Below are 16,948 nucleotides of genomic sequence, written 5' to 3'. Positions count from 1 at the left end.
AATTTTCCTTGACCGCTTATTTGTCTCTCGTTTAAAGTACTTCCCCGGGCCCTTCTTCTGGTAATTCGTACCTGCTTTTCAGGTGCCACCACGTCTTTGACTCAACCTCGTTAGAAATATTTAAAAAAAGACTAAAATATGACCTTTTTATAAACGCTTTTTCAAACTCATAACCAACTTGTTTTAGTGCTTCTGAATTCATCGCTATTGTGATTGTTGTAAATAATGGCACTTAAAACTCTAATTATTATTATTGTTATATATATATATATATACATATTGTTATATATATATATATATATATACAGGAAGAAAAGGACCTAATGAAGGTGCAACTTTTTTAAATGATTGTTTAATCTCAGTACCACCAAAGTATAATACATTAAGGTTTGTTTTATGACAACTGTTGTGGACAAAATAAAAATCAAACCCTACCACGTTTTTGTTTATACTTAACTGACAGTGGTAAGTTTGATAATGTCGAACAGTTGGCAATAAGAGAGAGCATAGTTTCCTCCCTTGCAATAGGGACTTTGTTATAATTTCAAGTGTTTTAAAAACACATGACCGTCTTTATCACATGCATCAACTCACCGAGCTTATCATTAGCAGCTCCAGATCACAAAAGTTTACTGTGAAAGAAATAACGGGTGATGCGGAATTTATCGGACAAATCCTAATTTCATTATTTGAGCATAATAATTAGTTTTTGTGGCTTATCTTTGATTTTATCACAAAAACTGATTATTACTTGAGCATAATAATCTGTTTTTGTGGTAAAATGAGGTTAAATGCAGCCGAACGAGAATCTTTTCGAAAGCGACTAAAAATGTTTTTTGTAAATAAACCTAATATAAAAAAAAAAAAAATCGTAAATCATTTTGAAAAGGAAGGATTTGCTCGAAGTACAATATATAATAACCTAAAAAGACTTGAAACTGTTCAATCGTTTTCTGATAGAATGCACCCTGGTCGTACGACATCCTGGACTAGAGAAAAGAAAGCCGAATTAACGAGACTTGTCAACAATCGAAAAGGGGTCAGTCAGAAAAAAAATAGGTATTAAATTCAGTGTAAATTAATCGACAATTGGTCGTCAGTTAAAAAAAAATGAATATTAAATATAGAAAACGTGAAAAGGCTCCAAAATACACTATAGAACAACAAATAAAGGCAAAGAAAAGAAGCAGGAAACTAGTTAACCAACTCTATAACACAATATCGCTTCTAGTCATCGATGACGAAAAATACTTTTGTTTTGCAGGGGACAACATGCCTGGAAATTCTGGATACTACACAAACAACAAAAAGACATGCCCAGAAAGTGTTCGTTTTATAGGAAAAGAGAAATTTCCAAAAAAATTGTTAATGTGGATAGCCTATCTGACCGTGGTATATCCGAGCCATTGTTTCGCACTTCCAAGGCTGTAGCGATCAATTCATCAATCTATATTAATGAATGTTTAGAAAAACGACTTCTTCCATTTATTCACAAGTATCACGGAGACTTTAACTATTTATTTTGGCCAGATTTAGCAAGTTCTCATTATTCTAAAGATTCTCTAAATTGGATGGACCAATATGCCTATTACGTTGATAAAGAATCCAATCCCCCAAATGTGCCTCAAGCACGACCCATTAAAAATTTTCGGGGACATTTGGCACAGAAGGTTTACGAGGGAGATTGGCAAGCTTCAACAGAGCAAGTTTTGATTGATCGCATTAAACTAAAACTACAAGAAATTGATTTAAACTTTTTACAGTCGCATATGAAAGGCGTCAGAGCAAAATTGAGATCAATTGCAGATGGTGGTGTTTTTTCATATAAAAAATAATATATTTTTATTAAAAGATAAATGCTTTATTTAAAAAAAATATAATAGTAGTTTGTTTTTTATTTATAAATAAGTTATTGACGTTTTTATTTTGTCCGATAACTTCCGCATCACCCGTTAGTAGGTGCAACTAAATTTTTTGATTTCAAAACTAGGAGCCCAAAACATTTTTTTTTTTTAATTTTTTATATTTTATTTAGGTGCCCCAAGACGTCCTTACGGTCTTATCAAAGAGCACCGCGGCTGAGCATTTAATTGGAAGTTCACGCCTCCTTTCTAACCAATGTCTCAAAACTTGCCCAGAGGTGGGTTTTGAGCCACGGATCCTTTGTTTTTAAGGCAAGCGTGCTACCACTGCACCACGACTGCTCAAAAAATCTTGCATTTCTTCAGAAACCAAGGGTATTAAGGGTATAAAGGTTAACATTTCAAAAAATCTTGCATTTCTTTAGAAACCAAGGGGAAAATACCCCAAAAGAAAAGAAGGTTCACTTTTCTATAAGTAACTTGTTTCATTTGTATATGAGCATGGTAAAAAAGGCTTCATTAAGGCATTCACCAATATTAATGGTTTGGTCTGTCATACTTTTTTTATGTCTAAACATACAGGTACTGTACCACAGGTCAATAGTTTAGCTCATCTAAGTGGCAAAGTTACACTGAAAAAAATAAAGGCGGAAGATCTTAACAAATTAAAAGAATTCATTACTGAAGAATTCAACGAGTTTTATAACGAGCTGTACTCCTAGCCAACTAATTAAAGTGAGAATCTCCCTGACAGTGACTTTGAGGAAGAACTAGATTAAAATGCTGACTTAATGCGTACTGATAGCTACCCAGTAAACACACAAACGTCTATTAAACGTCAAAACAACGTTTTGACAAAACATTCAGATTTGGTCGATTATCCGTTTAGAATGAAATCCAGATTAACGTTTAGAATAAACGTCCATAAAACGTCTATATTCAAACGTATTTTAGACGTCTATTATGAGATTATTATACGTATATAAAGCGTTTAGATTTTGTCTAACTTACGTTTAAATCTAGTCTAATTAACGTATATAAAGCGTTTTGATTTAGTCTAAGTAAACGTATATTAAACTTTTAGATCTTGTTTAATAGTTTCTTTGATTTAGTTAACATAATCTCAATTTATTTAAGTTTTAAAACTAATATAAATTAAAATTACGTTATAACTTTTTAACTTTATATAAGTAATAAGTCTATATAGGTCTTGAAATTTATAAATAAGATGTAGTTATAAAAGTAATGAAATTTATAAATAATAATAGAGTTATAAACTTATACAAAATGTTTTCATATAGTGGGAATTTAGAGAAAAAATGTTCGTGCACACTATACTTGTTTATGCTTCGATAATTATAAAAAGGTAAATAAAAGTTTACATTAAGATTAAGTCAAAGATTACTAATAAAATTAATAAACTCATAAATAAATATTTTGGATCACTGTTTTCTCTGGTTTATGCATTATCAAAAATCTTCCTAGAATACCGTCTACCACTTGTTCATCTTGAATTTGTTTGTGCAACGTCATCTTCTACATTCGTATCCTGATCGTCTCATTTCGTAACCTGATTTGTAACCGCAAAAAACTAGGGTAAAATAGTTAGCATTTTAAATATAAATTCATAAATCAAAATTGGAATTACGCAGAACAACTTTACGAATAGAGGATTTTCTGAATGGAAGTTTCCGAAATTTCCTGTTTATTAAACGTCGATCAAACATTTACAATATTGACTAATATAAGTCGTTAATCTAAACGTTTGATCGACGTTTAATAAACGTTTAATATACTATAGTATAGTTATATAGCCATTGGTCAGAAGACATACATAACAGCTTAAGTCACGCGGCTTAAATAGGTTTAATTAAAACGAAATAAAAAACTTAATAAAAACTTATAACAACTAAAAGCTAAACAACTAATAAATAAATAATAAACTAGTGTCGGGTGCGCCATTTTAATTCACGGAAGTTAAAAAGCTCGCGACAATCTACCTTTTTAAATGCCAACAAATCAATGGACTCCGATGTTTTAGAAATTATTGATGACCACATTGACACAGTTAAAAAATATGAGTTGCTGGTCTCTCGTTATGAAAATCCTGCTGCAAGAACTTTTTTTGTAAGTTTTATAAACAGTTTAAATTCATTTTGTAAACGCTAGTATGATTGTGGAACAATAGGTATTCATCTTTGCAGTAATCAAGAGGTTTAATAACTAAATATTCACTTTATTATTTTAGATGCATTTTAGCTTAATTTAGTTACATTTGGTAAAGAAAATTGGTGGAACAGAGCTGTTAAAAAACCACTGCATATGTTATGTCGCGACGTTACTAATTTTTTAATGTCAAAAATAAACATGAATGGTACGTATATATTAAAAGATTTAAAGCGTAGATTTTAAATCTTTAAATGTTTACGTTTAATTAAGGTCGATTAAAGGTTTACAATATTGACAAATGTAAGTCGATATTCTAAACATTAGATCGACGTTTAGTAAACTAATATATAAAAAAAATTTGAAATATATATTTCAAACCAAGTGTCGATTTTTAGTCAATAATAGGTCACTTAACGTTTTATCCATTTTTCGACTGATTTCGACTAAATATTGACAAATTCAGAACCAATCTGCGTTTACTGGGTATTTCAGTTATCAATTCATATATATGTTTTATATTTATAACTGGCACATTGAAATATTGTTTTAAAGTACATAGTTGTAGTTCTTAAGGGGTTTTAATTTGTTTTCCTTCCTGAAATATTTTTTTTAAGAGCGAGATTTTTTTCGAAAATTCATATATTAATTACTAACCAACGAAATTTTATAACAATTATCAAAGGGTACTAAGATATTACTCTTGCATACATACTTTTAAAGTATATTACACAAATTCTGTATATTTAATATTAAAAGAAAAGAGTTTTTTTTAATTTACTCAAAAACGAGTTTTAGCAAATCAGCCCTTTTAAAAAACACTGGTTCATATATATATATACATATATACATATATGTATATATATATGAATATATATATATATATATATATATATATATATATATATATATATATATATATATATATATATATATATATATATATATATATATATATATATATAACCTTGACCTTTACATAATAAAATAACACTGCATTCAAAAAAACTTTAAAAATCAAACATTTTTTAGGGTCCTTAACATTGGACATTCAAGGGGTTTCCAAAGTTGTGATATTTTTTTTTTCAAATAAATTATGTTGAGTCTCAAATAAAACAAAATTATATAAAGTTTTCTAAAATCAAATCATTTTTGAAAAAGAATTTTTTTTACTTTTATTTTATAAATCTCATTTTTTATATAGTAAAATCTATAAATGATATATTTAAAAAAAACAGTTTTTTAGTTTTGTTCCTGAGAGCCAACATGAAATATTCACTGTTGTAAAAAATGACCAAAAACTACTTTGAGCTGACCCGAGAAAACCGCTTTGACAGGGTGAAACTACAATGTTTCCTGACTCCAAAAATGTAAAATTTGAAATCTAACTATTTCGTCCAAGAAAATAATTTTGATTTTTAGTTTTTAGTACTTTGCACAATAGGGCAAAATGACAGCTTTTCAAGTTTTGCATTTTTACAGCTTTCAAAAACTATCCAAAATTAGCATTTATTACTCTAAAACATAACAGTCTATATAGCAAGTATAATTTGTATTTATTTTAACTCAGAAGATAAAATTTTACCTACAATTTCATGGTTGAACTATATTATAAACATTTTGTTGCATCAAAATTGTCAATAAGCTAAAAATTCCGGGAATAGGCAGTGAACATGTTTATTTTAAGTTTTGCATCAAAATTGTAAACAAACTAAAAATTCCGGGAATTGGCAGTGAACATGTTTATTTAAAGTGTTTCACTTATCAGTTGTGTGAGAAAAATTTCAAAATGCCAAATTTTTCAAAAAATCATGAAGATTGTCGGAAATCTGTCTGTGTCTTGTGTCTGAAGAAGTGCTCTTGAGAGTTGACACAGTTCCTTGTTGAAAAGATCCTCAAGCATTACCATACAAGTCTTGATTTGACTGATACCAGAGTGCCAAGAGGCATTTGTAACTCATGTCGAACAATTCTTCGGAGAAAAGATGAAGGAAAAGATGTTAACCTGCCACCTTTGTTTCTTTGCTCATCTATAAAAGTTAGACCACCAACAAGAGATCAAGGTTGCAACTGTCTTATTTGTCAAGTTGGACATTTGAAGTTGAATGAGAAGAGCCCAGTGGACTATTCTAAACCTGTGGAAAATTGTACCCCTCAAAGATGTGGTGATTGTTTGAGTCTAGTTGGAAGAGGTCTGCCACATCAGTGCACTCCATTCACTTTTAGAGAGAATCTCAAGCAGCTAGCTACAGCTGATCCACTCGCTGCAGAGCAAATAGCTACTCAAGTTATCTCTACTAAACCTTCCACACCTGGTGGTACTGTCAAAATATCGCATCCTAAAGGCGGCCCACCACTTAGAGTTAAAACAGGTGATTTTTATGTATACATATAAAGATGGCAGGTTCAGAGGGAATACCTTTAATTTTAAAACTTAAAATTACAAAAAGTGTTAATATAATTTCATTTTTAGGAAGCTCAAGTGCAAGAGCTCTTTTTCCTGAACCCAGCATCAAAACTGAAGATCTTATACAAGTTCAGCTAAACACAGGACTGTCCAACCTTGGCATGAAGAAATTGGCATCAACCATCAACAGAGCCAGTGACACCAAGATTGTGGAGACTAGTTTTCTTGCTAAGTTTGAAGCCATTGGCAAACAGTTGTCTGAGTTTTTTACTCAAACCAGCATCCAAGTTTTATCAGAGAGTAACTCCACTGACTTTGTGGTTGTGCATTGCAAGGATCTTGCCGAGCTTTTGAATGAAGTCCTGCTTTCTCGAAGAGTTTTCCAGAATCATATTGTCAAGTTGGGAATTGATGGAGGTGGAGGATTTCTGAAAGTTTCTCTTGGCATTATGGAGTTGGATTCTCACTGTGATTCAAGGTCACCACCACGGAAAAAACTTTTAACTCAGAGGACTGCCAAAGACAGTAGTGTAAAGCGTCAAATGCTTGTGGCTTTATCAGAAGGACTACCAGAAAACTTTGAAAATGTGAGGCAGATCTTGTCTTTAATCAAGTTAGACAAAGTCAACTTTGTTGTCTCATGCGACATGAAACTTGCCAACATCCTTTGTGGCCTTCAGAGCCATGCAAGTACTCACCCTTGCTCTTGGTGCAACACAGAATCAAAGCATCTTTCTCAATCAGGATCTTTGAGGACACTAGGCTCACTTGTTGCCTGTTATCAAGAGTTTGCTAAGTCTTGTGGTGATATCAAAAAGGCAAGATCTTTTGGCAATGTAGTGCATGAGCCTTTGCTATCTGGTTCTGAAAACAAACTCATCTTGGAGCTCATACCACCAATGGAACTCCATCTTCTCCTTGGTGTGGTCAATCACATGTACAAAGCCATGACAGAAGTTTGGCCCAATGTTGTCAAGTGGCCCTCAGCTCTCCACATTCAACAAGAACCATACCATAGTGGGCAGTTTGCAGGGAATGCCTGTCACAAGCTTCTCAGCAATCTTGACCTCCTTCAAAGAATTGCAGAGACTGAGTCTGCTTTTCAAGTCTTTGGAATCATTGATGCCCTTCGAAAGTTTAAGTCTGTGGTGACCGCATGTTTTGGTATGGTTCTGGAGGATGACTTTTCTGAAAAAATTGATCGCTTCAGAGACTCATATTTGGCAATCATGAACATCAGTGTGACTCCAAAAGTTCATGCTGTTTTCTTCCATGTGAAGCAATTCATTGAGATCAAAAGGGCTCCCTTGGGGATCTTTAGTGAGCAGGCAACAGAATCAATGCATCATAATTTCAGCTCACATTGGCAGAGATACAAAAGAGACCGCAATCATCCTGAGTATGCAAAGAGGCTTCTTTCATGTGTTGTGGACTACAACAGCAAGCATTTGTGAAGAATCAAATATTGAGAAGAATTTATTTTATGTACTATTTGCTCTTTATGTGTTTAGAATCAAGAGGTTGTTTTTGTGTTTTGGCTTAGAATAACTAAAAGAATTATTTAAGAAAGTGTTTATTATTTCCATCTTGTTAATGAAAAACTATATCAGTTGTGTCAGAATAAACTATTATTTAAGTGAATTTTAGACAGTTATGTTTTGGAGTAATAAATGCTTATTTTGAAGAGTTTTTGAATGCTGTAAAAATGCAAAATTTGAAAAGCTGTCATTTCGCCCTATTGTGCAAAGTACTAAAAACTAAAAATCAAAATTATTTTCTCGGACGAAATAGTTAGATTTCAAATTTTACATTTTTGGAGTCAGGAAACATTGTAGTTTCACCCTGTCAAAGCGGTTTTCTCGGGTCAGCTCAAAGTAGTTTTTGGTCATTTTTTACAACAGTGTATTTTTAAACTCCATTTTATATAATATTAGGGACCTGTTATATGTTTTAAGGTCTGAAAGGTGTTACATTTAGGAGAGTATGCTATAGAAAACATATCGTGGGTATGCTAGGACATTGTAAAAACTGTTGTTTTTTGAAAAAAAAGTGTATCTAGTTTTATGTGGCATTAATATTTATGTGCTACAAAACAATATACTGCATGCAATATATGTTTTCCATAATGGTGAAGTATTAGTTTAGTGTTAGCATTACTTCCTTTGCTCAAGGAAATGAACATTTATTGTGATGACTCGTAAACAGCATTCCTTTTACCATTTTTTCAGCAGGGCTGGATTCCACTTAACATCGTATCATGCAATTTTTTTCTATACAAGATAATGTGTAACATTAACCATCTGAGCAAATAATTGACCGAGAGCTTTTGTTAAATAGCAATTATCTAAAGTTTTATTGGCTTTAATAATTGTTGGTGATAGAAATATTTGGTCATTTTTATGATCTGATATTTCCAAATTGTCACCAAGCTTGTCAAGAATTAAAGCAATAAACACTTGTTTCTTTTCGATTACAACGTAATCTAACGTTCCGACTCTTTTTTGGAAATGGTGCTGTTCGTATCGTCGCTCTGTTAAAACTCAGTGTTAGCTTATAATTGTAAAGGTAACAGAAGTAGTGTATGTAAAATCAGTCTTCTTGTGGACTCACAATAGCAGTTATCTAGTTCCAATAACCTTCTTTAATAATTTAATATTGTCATAATAGCATCACCTTTTTTTATGGAAACCATCAATTTCTTCATATTCTTTAATTTTTTTTTAATTGCTCAAATGAACATTTTACATTCCAAATAATATAATATCTACTCTCTTCTTGACTATGCCCCGGTTTCCATGTAATGTTTAACTCAACATCTTTAATAGTGAAAAGTAAATAAACTTTTGACTCGCGTAATAGAATAGAAAAGCATATACACAGCAAAAATCTATTTTGGTAAATCATTTTAAAAGTTTTCTAGAAAAATGTTTATGCATAGCAGCATTTTTAAAGCAAATTCTTCTCGTGTGCCACTGAATACAATCTCAATACAAGTAGTAAGTAATAATTAGATTGAACATATTTCCATTTTATGATGGAGCATCTACTAATAAAATAGAACTTATAAAGATTTCGAAATATAAAGTCAAAAGCATTTTCCAAATACCCGATTATTTAAAGATGTCAAAGCGCAATACATATTTTTGATTAACTTTATTATTCTTGTATTTAAACTAACTTTAAAAATACACAAACCTTTTTGTCAAAATCAAGATTTTAATCGCAAGTAATGATAGCTTTATAAAGTATTTAAAGGTTGCAATATTCAGTTTATGCTTCACCTAAAATAAAAGTTAATATATTATAGATAAGAGTTGATGCACACAAACATTATATTTAATCAGAAGTAACTATAAGGTGTACACTTTAGAAGAAGTAGAACGATAAATAGCAAAAAGAATTTAAATTTTGCACAATTGCACTTTTAGCAAATGAATATTAATGTAGACACATCAATAATAAAAAAATCATTGTTAAATGATATTTTAACCTTGAACTCATAGGCGCAGAAAGAATTTTTTGGTGTTCGAGGTAACTTCCAGACATCGAGCAAACTCCAAACATTTATATGTTTATACTTATGTCAAATAATGAGGGTTTGCAAAAAATTGCGATGATTGGAGGCTGGGAACAAAAAAGCCCCAAATTTTTTGCTCCCCTGCCCCAAACGTGAGAGCAACAAGTTGATGAAGTATTTTTTGTACTATTCTTAACTAGACTTATATTCATCGATAAATTTAAAGTTTCATAGTATTATCTATTAGCGTTTAAAAATTACTACCATATAAAATTTGCAACCCCCTCAAATTGAGGGGGGTTTAAACTTTATATGGTCATAAATTTTGAACGCTAAAATATTTTAAAATGAAATCTAAAATTTATCGATGAATATAAGTCTAGTTAAGAATAGTACAAAAAATACTTCATCAACTTGTTGCTCTAACATTTGGGGCAGGAGGCAAAAATTTTGGGGCTTTTTTGTTCCCAGCCTCCAATCATCGCAATTTTTTGCAAATCCTTATTATTTGACATAAGTATAAACATATAAGTGTTTGGAGTTTGCTCCATGTCTGGAAGTTACATATCTCGAACACCAAAAAGTTCTTTCTACGCCTATGCTTGAACTTATTTGCATAATCGGAATTAATATAGCGTAAAAAAATGGAGCTAACAAGTTCAAATTGTTGTTGGCCAGATTTTTTACTTTATAAAATATATATTTCATGAAAATAACAAAAGAACTTTTGCAATTTTCATGTAACCTAAGTTAACAAAAACATGATAAAGTTTTGTTTTTTCTAAAATTTAGCTAAAAAACTTAAGTTTATTAATAATATATGCGAAAGAATATTAAGTGTAACGTTTTTACATTAAAGTTTTGAATAACGATGCTTAGTTAAAGCACATTTTTATTTCAAATTTCTGTAACGTAAGTTAAAACTACATCCATTTACTAAAGTTCTGGCGCTTTTTTGTAAAGTTTTTGTTTACAAAATGAATTACGTCATTACGTTTTTCTTATTTCGACGCGTTCGGTTGACTAGGTTTAAACTGAAACTGTTTATAGTAGGAGAATTTAAAATAAAAATCTTTTTTTAATGTAAATAAAAATTATTTCTATCGTTTTTTTGCAGTTGTATCGTTTTTTTACAATGCATTTTTTATGCATTCTTATTTTAATTGACATATAAATAAATAAAAATAAGAATTATATCAATATTTTTATTTAGACATTAAAAAAAAAAGAAAATAATAATTTGCTATTCTCCTGATATAAAAAAATCAGTTATAACCTTTTTTTGTTTTAGTTTCAGTAAAATAAATCGTTAGTAAATGCAATTAAGGGGGTCATCCAAAAAGTACATCATCCTATATTTGTCAATTCTCAACCCCTTCCCTCTTGTCACAAACGATCACATATACCTGAACATATACGATCACATTTACCCCCTCTCCTTCCTAAACTGTAGTTTTTACATCAAAAATATTTTAAGAGATTTTAAATGTAAATACTTTGCATTCAAAAAATTCAACCTTATGAAAATAAGGCAATACGTATAAATGAAGGAAGTGTAAGAAAAACTTCGACAAACCAAAGAAATTAGTGTTACACCTTTATTCGTACTAAGTCATTTAAATGACTTAGTACGAATAAAGGTGTAACACTTAAGTATTTCTCTTGGACTTGCGGAAAAACTGTTTTGATTTGAAAACTTTAATAAATGTTATATAAAATCACTCAGAAAGAGTGCCACCAGTTTTTTAAAATTTCCTTTGTTAATTATTTTTAATGAATGAGTTCAACACTTTCGCAATTTTTTTGTTACGTAACTCTAGCTCTTGGTAACCGATATAAAAAATCCACGAAAATAATCGCTCGGTACCGTAAGTAGTGTAACGTACGTTAAATACATAGTATCAAAATAACGAGTTTATTTTCTTTAGCCGGTCACCTCTGATAAATTTTCATATATTTCTTAAATTACTACAGAGTTCTCAACATCTTGTGAAAATTTCTAATACAAACCGCTTTACTGATCTAAAAGTTGAAGCAATTTTTTTACCTTGTTTTCCGTGTAAAGTAAGTAAAGTGGTATTTTCAGTAATAAGTTGGTCCTCTTTTGGCCAAACTCAAAACTTTTTAGCTCATTTTATTCTTTAGACTAACAGCTTTCATACAAAATAACTAAAAGTTTAATTTCCAGTTTAAATAAGCAAATATTTGATAAAGTTGTTACGCATGTAACGTAAGTTAAAAATGGAATTATCCATATATATTCATATATTTCAATTTTCACAAACTTTCTCAAATAAACTGAAACTTTTACCATGTGCTCTATATTACTTCAATTCAATGTGCTTTTTATTATTCCTCTCGATATAAATTCTCTCGATATAAATTCAACATGTGCTCTATATTATTTCAATTCAAAATACAAACCCAAAAATTTAAAAATTAAATTTTAATTGTTTTTTTGAAAAGACCTCCGTGTAAAATTTAGAAACAGTATTAAATCCCGCTATTAAATGAAGTTTTTGTAAACAAAAGCAAAATTAAAGGCCGAAATATTTGCGAAGTTTAATTTTAAGCAAATACTTTAAAGACAGTGAAGTATAACTAATAGCTAAAGTATTTGTAAAACTTTATAATTTAATTACTTGGTAATATTTTAAAAGCATTGGAAAAGGTTAGCAATTTTCAAAGATAATAAAGAAATTTAATATAAAAGCTGCGGGGAAAAAATTAACTTATAGACAGATTTCTGAACTTTTCGATGTTTCTAAACCAGGAATAAATCACAAAATGAAAAGATTTTGTCAGGTCAAATCTATTGAAAGAAAGCTTCGCTCAGGAAAACTTGAAAAGCTTATCGATTATTAGTTAGGTATCCCAAGAATAATTATCGCAAGACTGCTGTTGAACTTAATTCAATTATGCATCAGTTTCAAGTCACAAACTATAGCGTCGAGACAACAAAACGTCGATTATGACAAAATAATCTGTACAGCCGCCGTCCATTTAAGAAACCGCTGTTATCTGCAAGAAATTCAAAACCAGAATTTGCAAAAGATCATCTAACTTAAACATTTAACGCTTGATCAAAAAGTCCTTTTCTCCGATTGATCAAAGTTTATGCTATTAAGAATTACTAATTCTGTCACTACTTAAATTAGTTGTATCGATATTATACATTGGACGTCTGACGTATCTAATTCAATTAGTTATGTCAGACTTCCAATAGGAGATAGATTCAATCCAAAATATCATTTACCCACTGTTAAGCATTGAGGAGGAAATGTTATGCTTTAAGGGTAACTTAGTTATGACATTGTGAGTCCCATTCATCAAATAGAAGGTATTATGGGTCAGAAAACTTATTAAGACATCGTTTAGACAAGTTACAACACTATTTAAAGTACTTATTAGACATGAAGAATGCCATAAGCATAAAATGACTTGCACATGGATCTTAAAACAAGGTGATGATCCAAATGAGTGGCCTCTACAGAGCTTAGATCTCAATCAAATTGAGGATCTTTTGAGGATAAATTGACCGGCAATTAGTTAGTAGAATAATACCCAACAACGACTATTTATTTGCTTTGATTAAAGAATGTTGGTAGAAATTTTATCCGGATGCTTTTGTTTATTTGTTTAGTAGATTTAATGCCTCGTTGCTGTGATGCTGTTTTAAAGGCAAATAGTTATGCCACCAAATACTCAGGTCCATAGCAACCGGGGGCAGCAGAGACATTTGCCCTCTTTCCCAATAATTTTACAATTAATTTTGAAAAAATTGAGTAAAAAAAAAAAGTCCTTAAAACTATATCGGGGCCCCTTATTCCAGCATTGCCAGCATTAACCATTAAATTTTAGAATTTGTGTTGGTTTTATTTTGAGTTAAAATAATATAGAGCACTTTTGATAAAATTTCAGTTTATTTAAGAAAAAAAGTTTGTGAAAAGGTATGCGTTATATGCGTATAAAAACAAAATATTAGTGACTCAATAAATTGTTTTATTTAAAATCAAAAAACAGACTATCATTTAAAAAATTTTTAACATAAAAATGTTTCTAAAAGAAACATGCAAGAAAAATGAAAATCAGGTTATCATCTTCAAAAAAGGAACATAAATTTAATACGATGCTGCCATATGAAGAAAGAATGCCTGAAGATGTAATCACAAGCAAAACGCAACTCTAAGAAAAGATCATGTATACAACCATAATCCTCAAATGCAGAAGGTTTGGCGTCAAACGTATTTGTATTTGTACTTGCATTTCTATTAGATAACATATTATTTATTTAAATTTGCATTGTATTTGATTGAAACGTATTTGTAGTTATGAAAATTGGAGCGATTGGCGTTAAGTTTGAATCTTTTTTATTTCTAATTACGGGGCAAAAACCAGACCAAAATGAGTACTGAATTTTCATTTTAAAATCAATTTCTTTGGTCGTTTTAAAGTTTTTCAGTACACGAGCTAAAATTTTTGATAAACATATTTAGTATTTTAGTTTTCATTTAAGTTTATAGATTAAATTAGAGGCGTTTTTATTTTTTTTTTTTTTTTTTTTTGAGTTTTTGTTTTTAACTTGTAACATCAGCTTAAAAAAAATAAATTTAACCAACACTGAATAATTGTTTAAAAAGTAACTTTAAACTTTTCGTAGTAAGTTTTTTAATTAGAACTTGGAACAAAAAAGCCTTAAAATTTTGGCCTACCCTGCCCCAAGCGTGGGAGCAACAAGTTAATGAAATATTTTTTGTTTCATTTTCAACTAGACTTATAGTCATCAATAAATTTTAAGATTCTTAGTATTATCTCTCAGCGTTCAAAATTTATGAAAATATAAAATTTGCACCCCCCTCAAATGGGGGGGGGGTTAAACTTTATATGGCGCCGGCCCTGACCCTAACGTTGTTGGTTTGCTAACAAAACATGCATGTTTTGTAACAGAATCCATATGGATTCTGTTACTGAATTCTATCGAGCTCATCAAAAATCCGGGTATAATGTAATGTTTTTTATCGAAATGTATTTTTAGTATAATCTAAACAAATGTTGCATTATCTAATGAAAAATTACTCAGTAAACATTTTTTAACAATTTTTTTTTTAAGTTAACTACTCTCGTCATAAAAAGTCTAAAAAAAGTTTTAGTTTTAGTCTCAAGTATACTTAATAGCTCATGGATTAGGTGCGCTGTTCTCTGAGCAAAGAAAAATTCGTCTCCAGATGTTTATGTCCTCTACTTGCTGCAAAAGTCATTTTTGTATTTTCTGTTTTAATGTTGCCAATTTTTTAAATACAAAACAAAATAATTTCAGCAAAATAGACTTGATAAAAAAAATATATTATATATTTACATAAACGAAAGTTGCATATGCGAGCCGCAATTTCAACATAACTAACTGACGTTTAAACTTACAGAGATTTTTATATAATGTTGTTTAAAAGCATTTATACATTTACATATTTTATACATAAACTACAAATTTTATACATAAGGTACAAGTCACTAACAGCTATTTATTTCTTATCTTATAATCAAATAATGTTGCCTAACTTTGATTTGTTTTTAAAATGGACTTTTTATTTTTATTTTTTTAAACGGAAATTGAAAGTAGTTATTTGAACAAGAGAAAACATTTTTTGTTTTGTTTTTAGTTATTTTTTTCACATGTTTTATTCATTATGTATATACGTATATATAAAATGCCAGTCTACCCAAGGGCGGATCCAGCATTTTTTGATGTTTGAGAACAAAAAACTTTCAGACACGGAACAAACTCCAAAAATGTCAAATAGGGATGTTTTGCAATGATGCGATGATTGGAGTCTGGGAACAAAAAGGCTCTAAAACTATAGCCACACTGCCCCAAACGTGAGAGCAACAAGTGGATAAAATATTTTATGTATTATTCTTTAATAAATTTATATTCATTGATAAATTTTAAGTTTCATACAATAATCTCTTAGAGTTCTATATATATAAGGCCGGCGCGAGTAGGTGTCACGGGGGAGGGGGTGTCATTTCAATTTTTGCCATGGCCGTCTGTACTAACAGGCCTCGTAAACACGTTAATCGGGGCCTGGGGCTGGGGCTAATTGAATACTCTTAACCTTATCTTGTAAGCTCTAGTGACGTCTTGGTTAGTTTTCAAATTAAGTAAAATATTATCTAGTTTGAATCTAAAATCTATCTAGAATGCCTAAAAAATGTTGCGTGAAAAGCTGTACAATGGTAATTACAATAAGCAAAATAAAGAAAAAGTTTTTCAGCTTCCTTCTGAAAAAGAAGAATATAATCGTTGGATGAATACCATTCCACGAGATAATGTACCTGACAGCCTAGATACTGTTGTTTGCGAAAGACACTTTCCACGTGGATATCCGACAGTTACTAGATTTGGCCTTAAAAGGCCTCGCGATCCTCCATTTCACTTTCAAACATTTAAAAAAAAAACTATGTTAATTTATATGTACCAAGGTCGTCTAAAGAGCCACAACAAAAGATTTTGAAACTTTCAAAGTAAAACTATCGATTTTTTAACAACTTTTATGTTACATATATGCTTTGTGTATTTTCTACTTATTATGTGATTTTGGTAAAAAATATAACTTTCCTTTATAGCTTGGGTATAGTTTTTTTAAAAATTGTTACAATCTTGCTGTTACTTACGCTTTGACTAAAAATACTCAATTTATGTTTTTGCACTTTAAAATAAAACAAAAAAAAAACTATACGACATTTCCCGACTGACTGACTAAATGTGCCGACTAACTTATCTAAAGGGTCTTTTTTGCCGACTTGTCAAAAAGGGTCAAACCTGCCGACTAAATAGACAAAAAATTCATTTATGAAAGAGGAGGGAGGGGTAGCACTCCCCTCCCCCATACACACACACCCCTCCTTCGCGTCGGCCTTATTATATATATATATATATATATATATATATATATATATATATATATATATATATATATATATATATATATATATATA

General features: G+C 30.3%; 1 protein-coding gene and 1 long non-coding RNA gene across 3 annotated transcripts in view; one reads left to right on the top strand and one right to left on the bottom strand.

The window, feature by feature from the left end:
* Positions 1-3,878: 3,878 nt before the first annotated feature.
* LOC100210102 (uncharacterized) overlaps positions 3,879-16,948 on the top strand; it is a 43,030-nt gene continuing 29,960 nt past the window's right edge. The window contains exons 1-2 of the mRNA XM_065787842.1: positions 3,879-3,989; positions 4,111-4,236. The gene's annotated coding sequence lies outside the window, so the exon portion shown is untranslated. The remainder of the gene's footprint in view (positions 3,990-4,110; positions 4,237-16,948) is intronic.
* On the bottom strand, positions 8,492-12,275 carry LOC136075262 (uncharacterized). 2 transcript variants are annotated; one of them, XR_010635784.1, is made up of 3 exons: positions 12,000-12,275; positions 9,631-9,716; positions 8,492-9,478 (listed from the first exon to the last, which is right to left on the bottom strand). It is a non-coding gene; the product is annotated as an uncharacterized LOC136075262 (long non-coding RNA). The 2 variants fall into 2 exon arrangements; XR_010635783.1 differs by having other exon boundaries at positions 8,492-9,481; positions 12,000-12,187.

Source organism: Hydra vulgaris, chromosome 01 (genome assembly GCF_038396675.1).
Source record: "Hydra vulgaris chromosome 01, alternate assembly HydraT2T_AEP".
Lineage (NCBI taxonomy): Eukaryota > Metazoa > Cnidaria > Hydrozoa > Anthoathecata > Hydridae > Hydra > Hydra vulgaris.
This window is presented reverse-complemented; position numbering and strand designations above follow the sequence as displayed.